At 34.6% G+C, this 18,204-nt stretch overlaps 1 protein-coding gene and 1 long non-coding RNA gene across 6 annotated transcripts in view; one reads left to right on the forward strand and one right to left on the reverse strand.

Annotated features, from left to right (window-relative positions):
• Positions 1-18,204, forward strand: part of CNTN4 (contactin 4) — a 1,178,424-nt gene that overhangs the window by 1,091,656 nt on the left and 68,564 nt on the right. The gene's annotated exons all lie outside the window — the stretch shown is intronic.
• The window catches only part of LOC116421722, a 78,649-nt gene continuing 74,023 nt past the window's right edge, over positions 13,579-18,204 (reverse strand). Inside the window, exon 3 of the long non-coding RNA XR_004232217.1 lies at positions 13,579-14,853. This is a non-coding gene — a long non-coding RNA (uncharacterized LOC116421722). The remainder of the gene's footprint in view (positions 14,854-18,204) is intronic.

Here is an 18,204-nt window from a genome sequence, read left to right on the forward strand (position 1 = left end):
AGAAATGTTTTTATCCTATCAGTGTGTTCACACAAGTTAATAATTCCATTACTTTCAGTAAGGTCAAAAGAGATTTGAGATGACATTTATCTCTCGATGTACAGTTATAACTCCCATTAGCATTAATGGGAATTACATGTGAGCACTGAGTGGTGAGCATGCCTCTAAGTCAGGGATGAGCACATTAACGGTAAACGAAAAAACACAATCTCAAAAACTAGCCCATAAAAAGTAGAAAAGCAGCAAAAACCATTCTGAACTCAAAATGAACTAGGCAGATTACTGCATCCTGCATTGAAGAGCTTGAGTTTCTGCACCCTTAATACAAAGGTAATCATTTAGGCTGAAATATGGCTGAATGCTACATTTTAATTCAATTTTGTGGGCTACAAAAGGACTAATTTATCAGCCGAAGTGTTCTCTGACCTTAAGATATACTTGTATTCATTTTGATCTCGTCATATGTCATTGATTAAAAACCTGTGAAGGTCAGACAGCAGAAGACACTTCTTCTAACCTTTTTTCATTGCTTCATTAACAGCGCTTTTAAAATCCCAGTCTTTTTTATTCGTGTTTTCATGGAGAGAATGCAGACAGTGTCAAGCACAATGTCAGTAAGGAGGGGAAAAGGAGGGGCTAAAATCCATTACACCAGATTCAAGGGGTTTAAAATAAATCTCTGGCAAGCAACCAGAAGATGAATAAATATTCAAATTATGCATGAGCAGGCTTCCAAAAATACAGAATTTTGACAGGTGCCCATGGGGCTCTTTATTATCATACCATCATCCGAATTTCTGAAATCTGCTGGATTTTTTCACCCCCACAAGCCAATTATAACATATTTTAGGATTGATTTTCTGGTTAATTTTAATTGAGGACAATTCTCAAGTTAAAGACCTAAATTCAAACTTGGAGTATAACATCTGACCTTTAAACAAAGAAATGTTCCATCTACAGAGAGAAGACTCTGGTAGACATTATTAAGAATGATGTAGAGCACAGGCTGAATTTACATGTAAGATATAAATATTAATTTCTTTTTTTCCCTTCTTTCTTTTTCATTATGCCAAGGGCTAAATGTGCCAGATCTTGTGTGACACCCAAAGTCTTTGTAGTCCAGATTTCATGTAGCAGGTGACTTCAATAATAGACTCAGAAGACAACACCTTGCTATATCTGTACATGATATGGTTTAGAAGTCATTCATTCATTCATTCATTCATTCAGTAATCGTGAAGTGCCTACTGGATGCAGAGTATAGTGTCACATCTAATGATAATATATGTACTGATATAGAAAGAAAGTGCTGCCATATAAAAATGACAGAAACTATTCTAGCAGTTTCATGTCCTACTTGGGTGAACAATGCAAAGGCTCATAGGTTGAGAGCTGGAAAGGAGCTCTGAGATCACAGTCTAGGCCATTCATGTTTATTTAAATAATAGCTTTTTATTTCCAAAATACATGCAAAGATAATTATCAACATTCACTCTTGCAAAACCTTGTGTTCCAAATTTTTTCCTTCCTTTCCTCCCCCTCCCTTAGGCTGCAAGTAATCCAATATATGTTCAACATGAACAATACATATATATATATATATATGTCCACATTTATTGTGCTTCAAAAGAAAAAATCAGATCAAAAAGGAAAAACAATGAGAAAAAACAAGCAAGCAAGCCACAACAAAAAGTAGAAATGCTATGTTGTAATCCACAGTTAGTTCCTACAAACCTCTCTGGGTGAAAATGGCTCTCTCCATCACAAGATCATTGGAATTGTCCCAAATCACCTTGTTGTTGAGAAGAGTCATGTCCACTAGAATTGATCATGTATATTCTTGTTATGCTGTATATAATGATCTCCTGGTTTGGCTCATTTCACTTAGCATCAGTTTATGTGAGTCTCTCCAGGCATCTCTGAAATCATTCCGCTGATCATTTCTTATAGAACAATAATATTCCACAACATTCAAATACCATAATTTATTCAGCCAGCTGATGGGCATCCACTCAGTTTCCAGTTCTTTGCCACTACAAAGAGGGCTGCCACAAACATTTTTGCACATGTCGGCCCCTTTTCCTCCTTTAAGATCTATTTGGGATATAAGCCTGGTAGAAACACTGCTGGCTGAAAGAGTATGTGCTGTTTGATGGTCCTTTGGGCATAATTCCAAATTGTTCTCCAGAATGGTCGGACAAGTTCACAATTACACCAACAAAGTTTTAAGGTCCCAACTTCCCCACATTCTCTCCAACATTTATCAATATTTTTTTCCTGTCATTTTAACCAACCTGAGAGGTGAGGTGATATTTCAGAGTTGTCTTAATTTGCATTTCTCTGATCAAAAGTGATTTAGAGCATTTTTTTATATGACTAGAAATGGTTTTAATTTCTTTGTCTGAAAATTGTCTGTTCATGGCTTGTATTCTTATAAATTTGAATCAATTTTCTATGTATTTTAGAAATGAGGCCTTTATCAGAATCCTTGGATATAAAGTTTTTTCCCCCAGTTTTCTGCTTCCCTTCTAATCTTATCTGCATTGGTTTTGTTTGTACAAAACTTTTTATTATAATCAAAATTATGCACTTTATATTTCATACTGTACACTAATTCTTCTTTGGACACAAATTCCTTCTTTTTCCACAGATTTGAAAGATAGGCTATGCTTTGTTCTTCTAATTTGCTTCTAGCATCACTCTTTATATCTAAATCATGAATCTATTTCAACCTAATCTTGGTATATGGTGCCAGGTGTTAGTCAATGCCTAGTTTCTGCCATACTATTTTCCAATTTTTCCAGCAGTTTTTATCAAATAGTGAGTTCTTATCCTACAAACTGGGATCTTTGGGTTTATCAAACTCTAGCTTACTGTATTCATGATTATTGTGTCTTGTGAATCGAACTCATTCCACTGATCAAAAATTGTATTTCTTAACCAGTACTTAATGGTCATTGCTTTATAATATAATTTTCATTCTGATATAGATAGGCCATCTTTGTTTGCCTTTTTTTGCCATTAATTTCCTTGAAATTCTTGACCTTTTGTTCTTCCAGGTGAACTTTGTTTTTAATTTTTCTAGCATTATAAAATACTTTCTTAGGAGTTGTATGGTACTGAATAAGACGATTAATTCAGGTAGGATTGTCATTTTTATTATGTTAGTTTAGTTTACCTATGAGTATTTTATATTCTTCTAATTATTTAGATCTGACTTTATTTGTATAGAAAGTGTTTTATAATTGTGTTCATATAGTTTCTGACATTGTCCTGGAAGGTAGACTCCCAAATATATTATGTACAGTTATTTTAAATGGAATTTCTCTTTGTATCTCTTGCTACTTTGTTGGTAATATGTAAAAATGCTGATGATTTATATGGATTTATTTTGAACTCTGCAATTTTGCTAACATTGTAAATTGTTTTTGGTAGCTTTTAATTAATTCTCTAAATATATCATCATATCATCTGCAAATAATGATAATTTGGTTTCCTCATTACCTACTTTAATTCCTTTAATTTCTTTTTCCTTTCTTATTGCTAAAGCTAACATTTCTAATACAGTATTGAATACTAAAGTGGGCAGCCTTGTTTCACTCCTGATCTTATTGGGAATACTTCTAGTTTATCCTCATTGCATATACCTGCTGATGATTTTAGATAGATGCTACTGCTCATTTTAAGGAAAACTCCATTTATTCTTATGCTCCCTAATGTTTTTTTAATAGGAATGGGTGTTAAATTTTGCCAAATGCTTTGTCTGCATCTATTGACATAATCATATGATTTCTATTAGTTTTGTTATTGATATAGTCAATTATGCTATTATTTTCCCTAATATTGAACCAGCCCTGCATTCCTAGTAAATCCTACTTGGTCATGGTATATTATCTTGAGGATAACTTGCTGTAATCTCTTTGGTAATACTTTATACAAGATTTTTGCATCAATATTCATTAGGGGATTGGTCTATAATTTTCTATCTCTGTTTTGACCCTACCTGGTTAGGCAGCAGCACTATATTTGTGTCATAAAAGGAATTTGGTAGGACTCCTTCTTTCCTTATTTTTCCAAGTAGTTTGCATAATATTGTAATTAATTGTTCTTTAAATGTTTGGTAGAATTTACTTGTAAATCATCTGGCTCTAGAGATTTTTTCTTAGGGAGTTTATTAATAGCTTGTTCAATTTCTTTTTCTAAAATGAGACTAAGTAATTTATTTTCTCCTCTATTAATCTGGGCAATTTGTATTTTTGCAAGTATTCATCCATTTCACTTAGACTATCAGATTTATTGGCATACAGTTCAGCAAAATAGCTCCTAATTATTACTCTATTTTCCTCTTTGTTAGTAATTAGCTCACCCTTTTCATTTTTGATACTAGCAATTTGATTTTCTTCTTTCTTTTTTGTAATCAAATTAACTAATGGTTTATCTATTTATTGGTTTTTTCATAAAACCAACTCCTAGTTTCGTTTATCACTTCAATAGCTTTTTTTTTTACTTTTAATTTTACTAATTTCATCTTTTATTTTCAGAATTTCAATTTGGCATTTAATTGGGAATTTTAAATTTATTCTTTTTCTAGCATTTTTAGCTATATGCCCAGTTCATTGACTATCTTTTTCTCTTTTATTCAAGTAAGCATCTAGAGATATAAAATTTCTTCTAAGAATTGCTTTGCCTGCATCCCATCAATTTGGGTGTGTTGTCTCATTATTGTCATTCTCTTGGGTGAAATTATCAATTGCTTATGTGATTTGTTATTTCACTCACTCATTCTTTAGCATTAGATTAAATTAGTTTCCAAGTAATTTTCGGTCTATTTTTTCCTAGTTTTTTTATTTCATATAATTTTTATTGCATCATAATTTGAAAAAAAAGATGCATTTATTATTTCTGCTTTTCTGCATTTGATTTTGAGGTCTTTATTCCTGGATACATGGACAATTTTGTGTACGTTCCATGTACTATTGAGAAAAAAATAAATTCTTTTCTATCTCCGTTCAATTTTCTCCAAAGGTCTATCATACCTAACTTTTCTAAAATTCTATTTACCTCTTTAGTTCTTCCTTGTTTATTTTGTTGTTCAATTTATCTAGTCCTGATAGAACAAGATTGAGATCCCCCATTAGTATAGTTTTCTGTCTATTTCTTCTTGTAGCTCTTTTAATTTCTCCTCTAGAAACATGCATTCAACACCACTTGATGTGAATATATTTAGTATAAATATTACTTCATTATTTATGGTAGCCTTTAGCAAGATATAGTTTCCTTCCTTACCTCTTTTAATTAGATCTATTTTTTTTCCTTTTGCATTATCTGAGATCAGGATCATTATCCCTGCTTTTTTTTACTTCAACTAAAGCATAATAGATTCTGCTCCAGCCTTTTATCTTTACTCTGTATTTAACACACTACTTTACATGTGTTTTTTGTGAGTAACATATTGTAGATTTCTGGCTTTTAATCCAATATGCTCTCCACTTCCATTTTATAGGAGAGTTCATCCCATTCACATTCAAAGTTAAAATTACTAACTCTGTGTTTCCTGCCATCTGTTTTCCCTAAATTATTCTTTTCTCTTTACTTTCTGCGTTTCCCTCCTCACCAGTGTTTTGCTTCTGACCACCACCTCATCTGACCACCACCTCCCTTAATATACCATCCCCTTTTACAGCTCTTACCACCTTTCTCATCCTTTTCCCCTTCTACTTCTGTTTTCCTTTCTATTATCTCCCCTTTTCCTTTGTCCTTTCTTCTCCTACTTCCTTATAGGGAGAGATAAGTTTCTATAGTAAAGTAAATATGTTTTATATTTTCTTTTTACATCAAATCTGATGAGATGAAGGTTCATTCAATGCTTAACCCCCTCCTTTCTTTCCCTCAACTATAATAGGTCTTTTTTGTCTCTTCATATGATGTAATTTGCCCTATTATACTTCCCTTTGCTACTTATTCCAGTAGCATCCCTTTTCTACCCCTAGTTTTTTTTTTTTATATCATCATAGTAAAGTCAAATTATGCCTACAATCTCTATGCATACCCCTAACAAAGATACATTTCTTAATAGTTAAACCCATATAGGGAAATAAACATTTTAACTTCAAAAAATATAGTTATTTTCTCTTCCTTTTTTAGCTTCTTATGCTTCTCCTGGGTTCTGTATTTGAAGATCAAATTTTCTATTCAGCTCTGAAATAATTGAAAACTCCCTAATGTCATTGAATGTCCATGTTTTTCCTTGAAAAATGTTGCTTAATTTTGCTAGTTAATTGATTCTTGGCTTCAGTCCAAACTCTTATTCACTCAGGAATATCATATTTCAGGCCCTTTGATGTTTTAAAAAGTGGAAGGTAATAGGTAATCATGATTGTGGCTCCTCTATATTTGAGTTTTCTCTTTCTGATGCAGTATTTTCTCCATGATCTGATAATTCTGGAATTTGGCTATAATATTCCTTGGAGTTTCTTTCAAGAGGTGATGGTAGATTCTTTCAATAGCTATTTTACCTTCCGGTTTTAGGACATTAGAGCAGTTTTCCTTAATGATTTCTTGAAAGATGTTGTCCAGGCTTTTTTTCATTGTGGTTTTCAGGTAGTCCAGTAACTCTTAGATTATCTGTCCTGGATATATTTTCCAGGCCAGACATTTTTCTAATGAGGTATTTTACATTTTCTTCTATTTTTGGGGGGGGGGGTTTGTTTGACTGATTCTTGATGCCTCATTGAGTCATTCACTTTCATTTATTCAATTCTAATTTTTAGTGAATTATTTTTTCTTAGTTAACTTTTTTATCTCCCTTTGCATTTGGCGAAATGAAGTTTTAAATTACTTGTTTTGTTCTTTAGATTTTTTTCCAGACCCCTCATTTTCTTTCCCCGTTTTTCTTTTAACTCTCTTTTAAGATCCTTTTTGGATCCTTTTTGAATCCTTCTGAGAGAGCCTTTTGAGATGAAGACTAATTCACCCTTTCAGGATTCATGAGGAGACATTTTGCCTTTAGTGTCCTCAGGTTTTGAAGTCTGTTCTTCCCTGTCTCCATAAAAGCTATCTATGGTCAGAACTTTTTTTTTTTTGGCTTTTTTGGCTTTTTTGGCTCATTTTTAAGGGTTTAGGTGTGCTCTTAGGGCATAAGAGGAGATTGTCCCAAGTTTCCTCTAGAGGGCTGCCCTGGGACTGGTGGGACTTATTTTGGGTAGGTGTGGTCAAATTCCACATTATACTATATTATATATTCAGGGACTCACTATTTGCCTTCTGTAGTTGTGTTGGAGGTTTCACAGTTAGCCTGCTGATCCATTGGCTACTGAACCAGGAAAGAGTAGCCAATGTTGCTGTATTTTGGCTAGGAGCTTCCCTCTAATAGATTACCCCAGCTTGTGGAAGCCCTTCAGTCCTGAGTCTTGTGCTGGATGCCTTCTCCCTCACCTGATTGAGACAGCCCTTTCCTGAAGTTCTTCCAAAGTATTTTCTGCTGTAAATTTGTTGCACTCCAAATATTTGTGGGTTCTGTCACTTCAAAACCTGTTCTGAGACTTGATCTGGTGTTGATCTGAGGGAAGCCAGGAAGAACTTAGACAAAGACCTGTCTATTCTCTGCTGTCTTGGCTCCTCCTTCAGTCCCCTCATTTTATAAATGAAGAAATGGAAGTAAGAAAAATTAATTGAGCTGCTCAAAGAACATGGATAGGATAGAAAAGAGTAGACTCTAAGTGGTGCCGTAGTCCACAGAGTACCAGCCCTGAAATTAGAAGATTTATCTTCCTGAGTTTTAATATGACTTCTTGCTATGTGGCCCTGAGCAAGCCACCTAGCTTAACTTACCTCAGTTTTTTCATCTGTAAAATGAGCTAGAGAAGGAAAGGGTAAACCACTCCAATTTCTTTGCCCAGAAAACCCCAAAGGGATTGTAAAGAGTTAGTCAAGATTGAAAATGATTCAATAACAAGTCTTTCATAATGCTGTACTTAGTAAATAATTACAGAATGGAAAAGAACCAAACTCAAGTCCATTCAACAATCATTTCTTAATCTCTGACTAGCCAGGATAAGTGCTGGAGATAGAGACCAAAATAATTCAATCCCTTGCCCTAAGAAGTTTATGTTGATTGTAGGGAAAAAAATCAATATGTGAACATAGAAGCAAATAGATATAAATAGATATAAAATTATTTTGGAAGACAACACTATCAAAATGGTGACTGGTAGAACCTTAGCAAGTGGCAAATTGTAAGCTGAATTGTAAAAGCAACTAGAATTCTGAGAGGCAGAAATGAAGAGAGAGTGAAATACTATATAGGAGAGACTATGCGATTGCATGAAAGTGGAAGATGAAATGTTGTACGTGAAGAAGAGCAAAAGACCAACTTGACTGGAATATAGAGTGTGTGCAAAGAGGAATGATGTGTAATGAGCCCAGAAAGGTAGGTTAGAATCAAGTTGTAAAGGGCCATAAATACCCAAGAGAAGAGTTTGTATTTGATCCTAGAAGCAATAGGGAAGTATTGACCTGTATAGGCTCACTCCTCAGCAATCTTTTTCCTCTGAACACTTTCTCCCTTCCTAATTTCTCTTACTTTTAAGATTTCAGCTATCATTTCTGTTTATAACTCCCAAATTTCTATTTCCAACCCTGAGATCCAGATATACAACACCACCTCTCTACTGGATATTTTTACTTGGGTAAAAACCCTGGCATCTTATTCCCCTTTTACTCATTTACTCCTTATCTCCCTGTTTCTGCTAATGACTCCAGCATTCCCATAATCAGCTTCTTCTGCCCTTCTTATGCATTTGCCAAACTAGATTACTCACCATTTCCAGAAATGTCTTGTGGAATTTTTTTGTATCCATGCTTTTATGCATACCATGTCCTTGGCCTAAAATGCTGTCCCCCAATGTTCATCAATTGATATCTTACCATCTTTTGAGACCCCATTCAAAGGTCATTATTAAAGATTTCCACTACTGATTAACTATCAGTTATCTGAAAATAGAAATGTATGCATGACACATGTCTAATCTGCATTAACATTCTCTCCATAACTTTCTTAAGCTTAAACAAACACTAAAATGACAAATTTATCCCTGATTTATAATATTTGCTGATTTCCAAGGTATAAATACCCATACTTGAAAATGAACAATAGCTTTCAGGAAAAGTTTGCTATAGCATACCCCATCACACCTTTTCTTCCTTACTAGACTGAAGGTTTCTTGAAAGAAGGACATAACTTATTCTTCCGTTAGCCCCTTTGGTAACTAACACAATGAAAATATAGAGTATGTGATAATAAATGTTAGAGGGATGACTGAATGAATAAAAATATTTTGCTAACTTTTCCACTATAAAAATGCCTATGATATTCATTCTATCCTGATAAATATGCTGGAAAGAACCACATGGCATAATTTATCCTTGCACTATACATTACAAAAGCTGTTCCTAGTTCCTATATTTCAAGAGGAAAAAGCCTTAGAAGCAAGACATTCTTGCTTCTCAGTGCCCCCCCAAAAAAAAACTTCTATAAGAATGATCAAGTATATCCCCAAAGGTCATCTTGGTGATGTGTGATGTTAAAGTCTATAGCCATGTCAAGGTTTAGCTATACATAGAATAAAGAAAAATGTATTTTGATGGCAGAGAGGGATAAATAATCACAATGCTCAAACCAGACATTATACAAACATCTTCAGTTCTAATTTGAGGGTGAGGGATAAGGATGACATTCACATCCATAAAGAACTAAACAATCACATAGATTTTCCTCAATTGGACTGTCTTTCAAAAGTAGTTTTAACTATCCTACATCTTGTATGCAAAATTATTCAACACTGTCTCCTGATTTGACTGGGGATCAATCAGAAAACTGTAACCAACAGTGACGTTTGGCTGCTAACCCACAACAAAAGCTTTTAACATTGGGTCATTACAACGGAATACATTCCAACCTAATTAGACTTCTTCCACTGGAACCAATTATTTCTAGGCTATAATTAAAGGCCCTTCTAATAGGATTAACTTGAATTTTGACCCAAGGCATCTATGGTAGGGAAGAAAAGTTTGTTGATAGAAGTGCTAAGTGTTAATTATGAGTGGTCCCTTGGTAGTGCTGCTACAGCTCTAACATTTCAACATGAGGTCATCTTAGATCTTATAAGGTCGACCAAGCTGGCCCTAGTGAAGTCTACAAGTACAGACTCAAAGGAAATTCAGATAATGCTGTTTCTCCCTCTTTCCATTTTCAAAGAGCAACAAAAAATACTTAGAGTCTCTTTCTTAGTTAGACATGTACCTCAGGCCCTGAGTAGTCAGTACATCAGAACTCCTTTGCATTCTATTGTTGACCTAAGAGAATAATGGATATGATTTAAACCTTCCATTAATGTTGGAATATAAATCATAAAGGCCATCATCAATCATAAAGTTTATCTTAATTTTTTCTGTTTCAGGTTATAACATCCAGGCTTACTATCAATACTTTCAGTTAATTTTTAATTTGGGGATGAAATGAGGAACTTGTAAATCACAAAATATTACCAAAAAGTTTTGCTTTACTTTAACATAACAATGATGTGAAACAAGGATGTAGTGGTACTTCTTCTTTGGTAAACCCTTACCTCCTTAAGAAAATATGTATGACTGAAAAAAACAAATGAAAATCCTTTCATCTATGCTACTGCTAATTTCAATAAGGAAACTATTTTGTTACAATAGCAATAAAAGTTTTATCTTCTTATTTGCTAGTTCTAATGCAAAGTGCTAGATGTTTAAAAATGAGTAATCAGATGTTTTCCTATCCTCAGATATTTGTCACTGATAATCACATAGGTCAAATATTTGCTCCCAGGGTAGCTAGGTGATAGAGCACTGGCCCTGAAGTCAGGAGGACCTGAGTTCAAATCTGGTCTCACTTAACACTTCCTAGCTATGTGACTCTGAGCAAGTCACTTAACCCCAATTGCTTCAGAAAAAAAAAAGGCAAATATTTGCTCCCTTGATTCAATTTTCCTTTTTTTTTTCAAATGTTTTTAAACAGATATTCTGGAGTCCTGTAGAACAGAGGTTTCCAAAGTATGGTCCAGAGAATCCTTTCTGAAACCCTTTCAGAAGATCTACTAATTCCCTTTTCTTTCTGATATAATAAATATCTATAAATATAACCCACATAAATAAAAACTCTTTGGACAAATCTTCCAAATTTTTAATTGTATGAAGATATTGAGAACAAAAGTTTGAGAACCAGTGCCATAATCAAAGCCCACCTCATTTTCAGGTGTGCTAATTTTTTTTTTACAGCCCCTCAGAGTTGGTGGGGAATTTTAAAAGTCTCTAAATCCACTCATGTTTGAACAAGACTCCCTACTATGGTATGCCATAAGAAAGCAGCCAACCTTTCTACAAAGGCCCCAAATGAGAAAGCCCCAATTCCTTCTGAGGAAGCCCATTCCATTATAGCAAAGTTAAGAAGTTTTATGTTTGGCTGTCTCTTTATATTACGTATAAATCTAAAACTCTTGTAGTTTGGGAGAAATGTGTCCTCTTAACCTGTTCAAAACTTGTATGACATGCTTTTCTATTAAAAAAAAAAAGATAAGGGTAAGAGAGATTGAAACCAGTTTCATTTACTAAAATTAGCTGATCAGAATAAACAAAAAATAATGTAAACATGACATGACCCTTTAGCTTCATTAAGACTGTTATACAAATTAATTTATTCTCCACTAATTCAAAAGGGCCTTGTGTAGTTCTGACACAATTTAATTGAACTTATTACCATGAGCTGATAATAAGAAGTATATTGAAGATATCCATCTGGTCTGCATCGAAAACTTCACATGCTTCATTCTTCATGGCTGTCAGAGGCTTTACTAATTGTCTCATTTCAGCTGTTTTACAATCAGTATGATTTAGCTATTAATGTGATAAAAGTCTTAGTAGAGAGGAACTAGATATTAAAAAACATAGATCTCTGACCTACCTACAGTGCTGCCTTTGAACATCTCCCCAGCATTATTAAAGTTATATATTTTTGAAAAACATAAATAAAAATCCATCTATTCCTCTTGAATGTCTCTTTGGGTTACATCTGTCGTCTGGCTGAGGAACATTTCCCAACTGGAGAGTGGAAATGCTTTATGTCACCTCTTTAGTTCATAAAATGTTAACTCTACAGCCAGACTTGTTTGTTTATTTTTTTTTTTCCTTGTTCACATTTTCAGGAGCTGAAATGGATTTAAAAGGGATAATTGCACAAATAAATAAGGAAGGACGTCAAGCCAAGAACTCTTATCCTTTGTTTCAAATATTTGGGGTTTATTGTATAAAATTGGCTTGAGAATTTATGCTTTTCCAGAGAGGCTAGTTATTATGTTTAGGACTTTTTTATTTTTTACCATCTATCTCTTTGCCTTTTGGAAATGGACCCACAGGGGACTGCAAACACTACTACCCAAACTCTGAGGGGAATATCTGGGGCATTACAAACCCTGGTACTGGAGGTACATGTGTCAGAATAATTCATGAGTAACTTATCCCTCACTTTCAAGAATTTACTTTCCATGCTTGAGACAGGAGAGAGTAGTAGACCTCCCTGGAGAAGTAGCACCACCAATCCATGATTGAATTTCCCTGTCATGGACGATCAAATTGCAAAATACTGTTCAAAAGAAAGTGGTCTCTGGGTTAAACAGAGAATCTGACTAAGATGAAAGCAAGTTTATTAATGTTTCCATCATCTGGCTCTGATTTAATCTAAAAGGTTAAAATTGTTTTCTATTTTTTACATCCATTTGAAGAACTGAGAGGCGGTACCTAGTTTGGGGAATAGAAAATTTAGAAAAAAAAAGTGCTTTTTTCTGTGGTTTCATGGCAGTTCTATAATCAGTGTGTACAAAAGTACAAGACATGTTATTAAGAGAAGAGAAGATGCATCTGCTTTCAAGATTTCCATAAGTGAAAAAGCAGGTCATCTCATTAAGTTTTCACACTCTTTCTTAAAGATCCAAGTTTGCTTCCTTTTCGGAAGCAGAATTCCTTATAAATATGGGGAAGGCTCAGATTCTGGCCAGAAGAGTGGGATGGATAAGGGGAGGGGAGGACCGTAGGTAGGGAGAATGATGAGCAGCTGGAATACTGGCCATTGCATTTGACTTCCATTTACACCATCATGGTTCCTACTCCCTCACTCTCTCATAGCCTTTGCTTCTTTCAACCTCATTCCTTTTACAATGAAGTTAAAAGCCTGATCTTCATCATTTTTCTGCCAAAACCTTATGTTTAAATGCCTTATTTTATTTTAGATTATTTTTCTTTTTTGAGCCCCACAAGTCACATTTATTCCTAATTGATGTCTTTTGTCTCTGTTGTAATTCTTTCCCGCCTAATGGTATAATGGATAGAACACTGGGCTTGGAGTGAAGAATATGTGAGTTCAAAGCCTGCCTCAAATTAATTATATGACCCTGAGCAAGTCATTTAATTTCTGTCTGACTCAGTTTTCTCATAAATAAATTGGGGATGATAATAATAGCACCTAGTTTTCAGGGATATTGTGCTGATAAAATGAAATAATATATGTAAAGCCCTTTAGAAACTGTAAAATACTATATAAATATGAGCTGCCTATTTTTGAAACAGGACCCCTATTTGGATCAGAGTCTACCAATGGAGGATGAAACAATGTGATAATGTCTAGTAGAAAAACATACTCCTGTATAGAGGAGCCTAGTACAAAAATGGTATAATCTTAAGTACATGTCCCATAAAGAAGTTTAGATAGTCTCTACTGCATTACCTTGAATATACAAGAGGAGGGAGGTGGGGTGGTTCTGGGAGCAGCTCAAACTGACTCACTAGAACTGATTGTAAAATTTTCAGTATGAGATTTTATAATTTATAAATTGCTACAAATCACTTCTTGATTTCAAATGGCTGAATCAATTTATTGAGCAGTCAACAGGTTTTCATTAAGCACCTATGTGTCAGTCATTGTTGTAGACTGGGGATTCAAAGGCAAAAATGTTAAAGTGTATGAGAAATGAGAAATGTAGGAGAGGGAGGGATATAGTTAAAACTTTCTTTTAAATTTTATACTTGAATCTACATTGATCCTACTTTTTCTCTGCCACATCTATCCCTGGAGATTATCAGTAAAATAGAGGTTTAATTATGTGAGCAAATGCTGATCTTCTAGTTAAATAGGGCAAGAAAACATAAATCCTTAGTTTGGATTTAGAAAAATTATCAGGAATCCTCTAATGCCTCCAGTGTCTTAGGCAAAGGGATGATCCTTGAATACTACCCCCAAAATTACACAAATTCTGGCAGAATATACCAAGTTGTAAAGTGTTGAGAATGGACATGGTGACATTCTACATCACACATAAGCTCAGAAAGGTAGTCTAAGAGATGATATATTGTTTTCAATTATAGGGATTCATGAAACTGTGTGCTTAACAGAAGCAGGGTTGTGATCTGCCCTCGTGGAAAGAATATGCACACCAAGGAAAGCACAAAGAGTCTTAAAATGATCTTACTTGAGAAATAAGAATTAGACAAAAGGCTTCCTTTTTAGTTCTGTACTTGATTCAGCATTGATCCGGCATTTCTCTGACACATCTGTGCCAGGAGGTTATCAGTGGAATAGAGAGTTATGTGAATGAATGTTGGTCTTCTCAGAATCAGCCAGTGGTTAATTGGGACAAGAAAACATAAGTCATTATCTTGGAGGAATCTGAAGCAAATTGAGGCAGGTTTTCACCTCTCACTGGAAAACAAATTAGCCTTGTCTTTAGAGGGACTGTTCTTTCTTCAACTGCTGTTATTTGAGGATTTTGGTCTCCTGTCCTGGAAGAATAAATAGTGTGTTAATGGGAATAAAGGAGAATTCTTGAGACACATATGATTTTAATTTTCCTTTTTGTAATAATATTTTCTAAATTGACAAAGTGATATTGGAGTGATTATATCTGGTCTGTCTAGAAATTTGTGATTGAGCATAATACAAATTCTCACTCCTAGAAGATGGGTTCTTAACTTTTTTTTCATATCAGCCTGGACTGCTTTTTAGTCAATGAACCTCTTCTAATAATAGTTTTTTAAATGAATAAAATTAAATATATAATATTAAAGGATTTATGATATTAAATATATTAAATTATACAGAAAGTTATATTAAGTTATATAGATATCAGACTATCAAATATCAAAAGTTCATCACCTCTCCCAATTCCAAGAAATCTTAGATTATACATCCATGTCCATAATGGAAAGGATGAATTGAAGATAATACCAGCCTATAGAGCACAGGTTCTTTAACTGCATATTTGGTAAATGGATTAATAACTCATCTGCTAATCTGGAGAAGAATCCATCAAAGCAAAAGTTTCAGGCAGCCAACCAGATCTGATCTTTTACAGCTCTGAGTTCCCAGAATTTTGACATCAATCAGCCTTCTATTTATAAGCAGTTTCAGCTAAAGTTGAATATGACGGACAACTTTAAATGACTCCTAATAGATATAATAGTGGAAACCATAGTGCACAGGATAAATGTAAGGAAGAACTGGGGCTGGTAAGCCTACTTTGTATGAAATGGTACTTTTTCAGTAGATGCTAGGACTCCACTGTTGTAATAAAAATCCAACTCCAGGTAGTAAGAGCACATATTTGAGAGGTTAATGTTTAAGAAGTCTTTATCTTTATTGCTATTTAAGTGAGCTTTCATAAAAAATCTTCAGTCCATTCTGTGGGTTCATTAGAGGGTATCTTCCAATATGATCAAATATAATATTATTTTTGTTGTTGTTATTATAAAACTGAAAATTCTCCTATCTAACTACACGAGACTTTACCTTAATTAGGCCTCTTCTTGGGTTATACACTATTGTCATGCCATGGTCAATTCCAATTCTTTTTTTTTAAACTTCAATCCCTTTTCTATTCGAAGGAGACCAAAACACTGTATTATAGTCTTCAGATACACATTATTTACTGAGCTGCATTAATTCTTCCCCAATCTCTGCCCAAATATCTAGGACTGGAAGCTTTGTCTTCCCCTTGGAGGATCAAGACTTTTATTTTCTATCACTGGCTGAGTTTTATATCGGGAATGGTTTGTCATCCTATTGTGCCATTTCCTTCCTTCCTTCTAGGATCAGATGCTTCTCCCATGGCTTGATAGCCCCTGTTTCTTCTATCTGCTGTTTTATTTACTCCCACAGAAATGAAACCTCTTGCCCAGCAGAGGCTATTGTTGATCTCCATTTGTCTCAGACACTTCTGAGTGTTATATTTTTGACCTCCAAACATTGGCTGCAGCTATTGCTACCAGTAACTCTCAAGTCTTTTCCATAATAGAATCTGCCAAATAAAAACCATATAACTTCCCCAGAAGTCTGCTCTCCTTCAGAGGTCTTAGTTCCTTGTCTTTGTATGAGTGCTTCTAGTAAAGCAAATCTTTTCCCTTCTTGCTTAGAGAGCAAACTAGGGGAACAGCGAATAAGTGTTGGGCTTTGAGTCAGAAAGATCTGAGTTCAAATTCAGCCTCAAACATATGTTTTATGACTCTGGACATGTCATTTAATCTTTCTCTGCCTCAGTTTCCTCAACTACAAAATGGGGACAATAAAGTCACCCACCTCTCAAGGTGGTTGTGAGGATTTAATGAAATAATATTTGTAAAACACTTAACATGACTTACACAAGTAGACACAATATAAATGCAAGCTGTTCCTATTACTGTGCTTCTAGATGGCACCAGGTCTGAAGTCAGGAAGACTCAGCTTTCTGAGTTCAAATTTGGTCTAATCACTTATCTACTGTGTGACCCTGAACAAGTCACTTAATCCCGCTTTCCTTAATTTTCTCATCTGTAAAATGAGCAGAAGAAGGAAATGACAAACTACTCCATAAAACCCCAAATGGAGTCACAAAAAAAAATCATATAAAACTGAAAAATGACTGGACAACAATAGCAATTACTACTAGTACTACCTCCACTACTGCTACTATTACTACGACTACTACTACTATTTACTACTACTACTTCTACTTCTACTACTATTTATTACTACTACTACTACTACTACTATTACTGCTGCTACTACTACTTTTATTGCTACTACTATTGCTACTACTACTACTTCTACTACTTTTATTGCTACTACAACTACTATTGCTAATTTTATTGCTACTACTACTACTACTACTACTACTACTACTGCTACTACTTCTTCTACTACTACTATGACTACTACTTATACTACTACTGGTCCTGCTACTATTACTACTACTACTTCTACTAGTACTACTGCTACTACAACTGCTGCTGCTACTACTTACTACTACTACTGTTGCTGTTGCTACTGCTGCTGCTATTACTGTTGCTGCTGCTACTACTACTACTTCTACTAGTACTACTACTACTGCTGCTGCTGCTACTACTACTATTACTACTATTATTACTACTACTACTTCTACTAGTACTAATACTATTACTGCTGCTGCTGCTACTACTACTTCTACTATATCTACTATTATTATTACTACTACTACTAGTAGTAGTACTAATATTACTACTACTGCTGCTGCTGCTTCTGTTACTGCTATTACTACTACTACTCCTTTGTGCTTTCTGGAAGTGTTTGGCTCATTTAATAAAAGATTCCATCTCTTCTTTGTTTTCTTCTCCTTCTCCTTCATTATTATTAACAGACTAGCCTAAGAGCCAAATTCCAAATAATACGAACAGACTTGGTGATGGCAGTGAAAGAGATTGTGGAGAATGCAGTTAACTAAGGTTAGAGAATGAGAAGTCTGAGTGGTAGAGAGTTGACAAAAAGATCAATGTGGAGTAATTTGAGTATAGTTTTAGCAACCCAGAGCAGGGTGAGTGAGAATAGAGACTATGTCAAGAACTGGCACTATGACTTAATTGGCAGTCCCCTCTTCCCTTGTGTCCTTATGCAGTGCATGCCAATGAAGAATGAAAGACTCTAAGATTATAATCTACTCTTTACAACATGGCTCAATCTGAATAATGGGCTACTGAGTTCCTTCCATGTTCTGTTTCTGAGGTAGCTGCTCTGGAGTTAAGGTGTGACATGGAGTCAATTCTGGATATTTTGACATCCATCACTCACACAGGTGAAGCCACGATTGGGTCAAAGTCCAAACCATTAGTTTACAATGGAGGCAA

This window comes from Sarcophilus harrisii, chromosome 1, assembly GCF_902635505.1.
Source record: "Sarcophilus harrisii chromosome 1, mSarHar1.11, whole genome shotgun sequence".
NCBI lineage: Eukaryota > Metazoa > Chordata > Mammalia > Dasyuromorphia > Dasyuridae > Sarcophilus > Sarcophilus harrisii.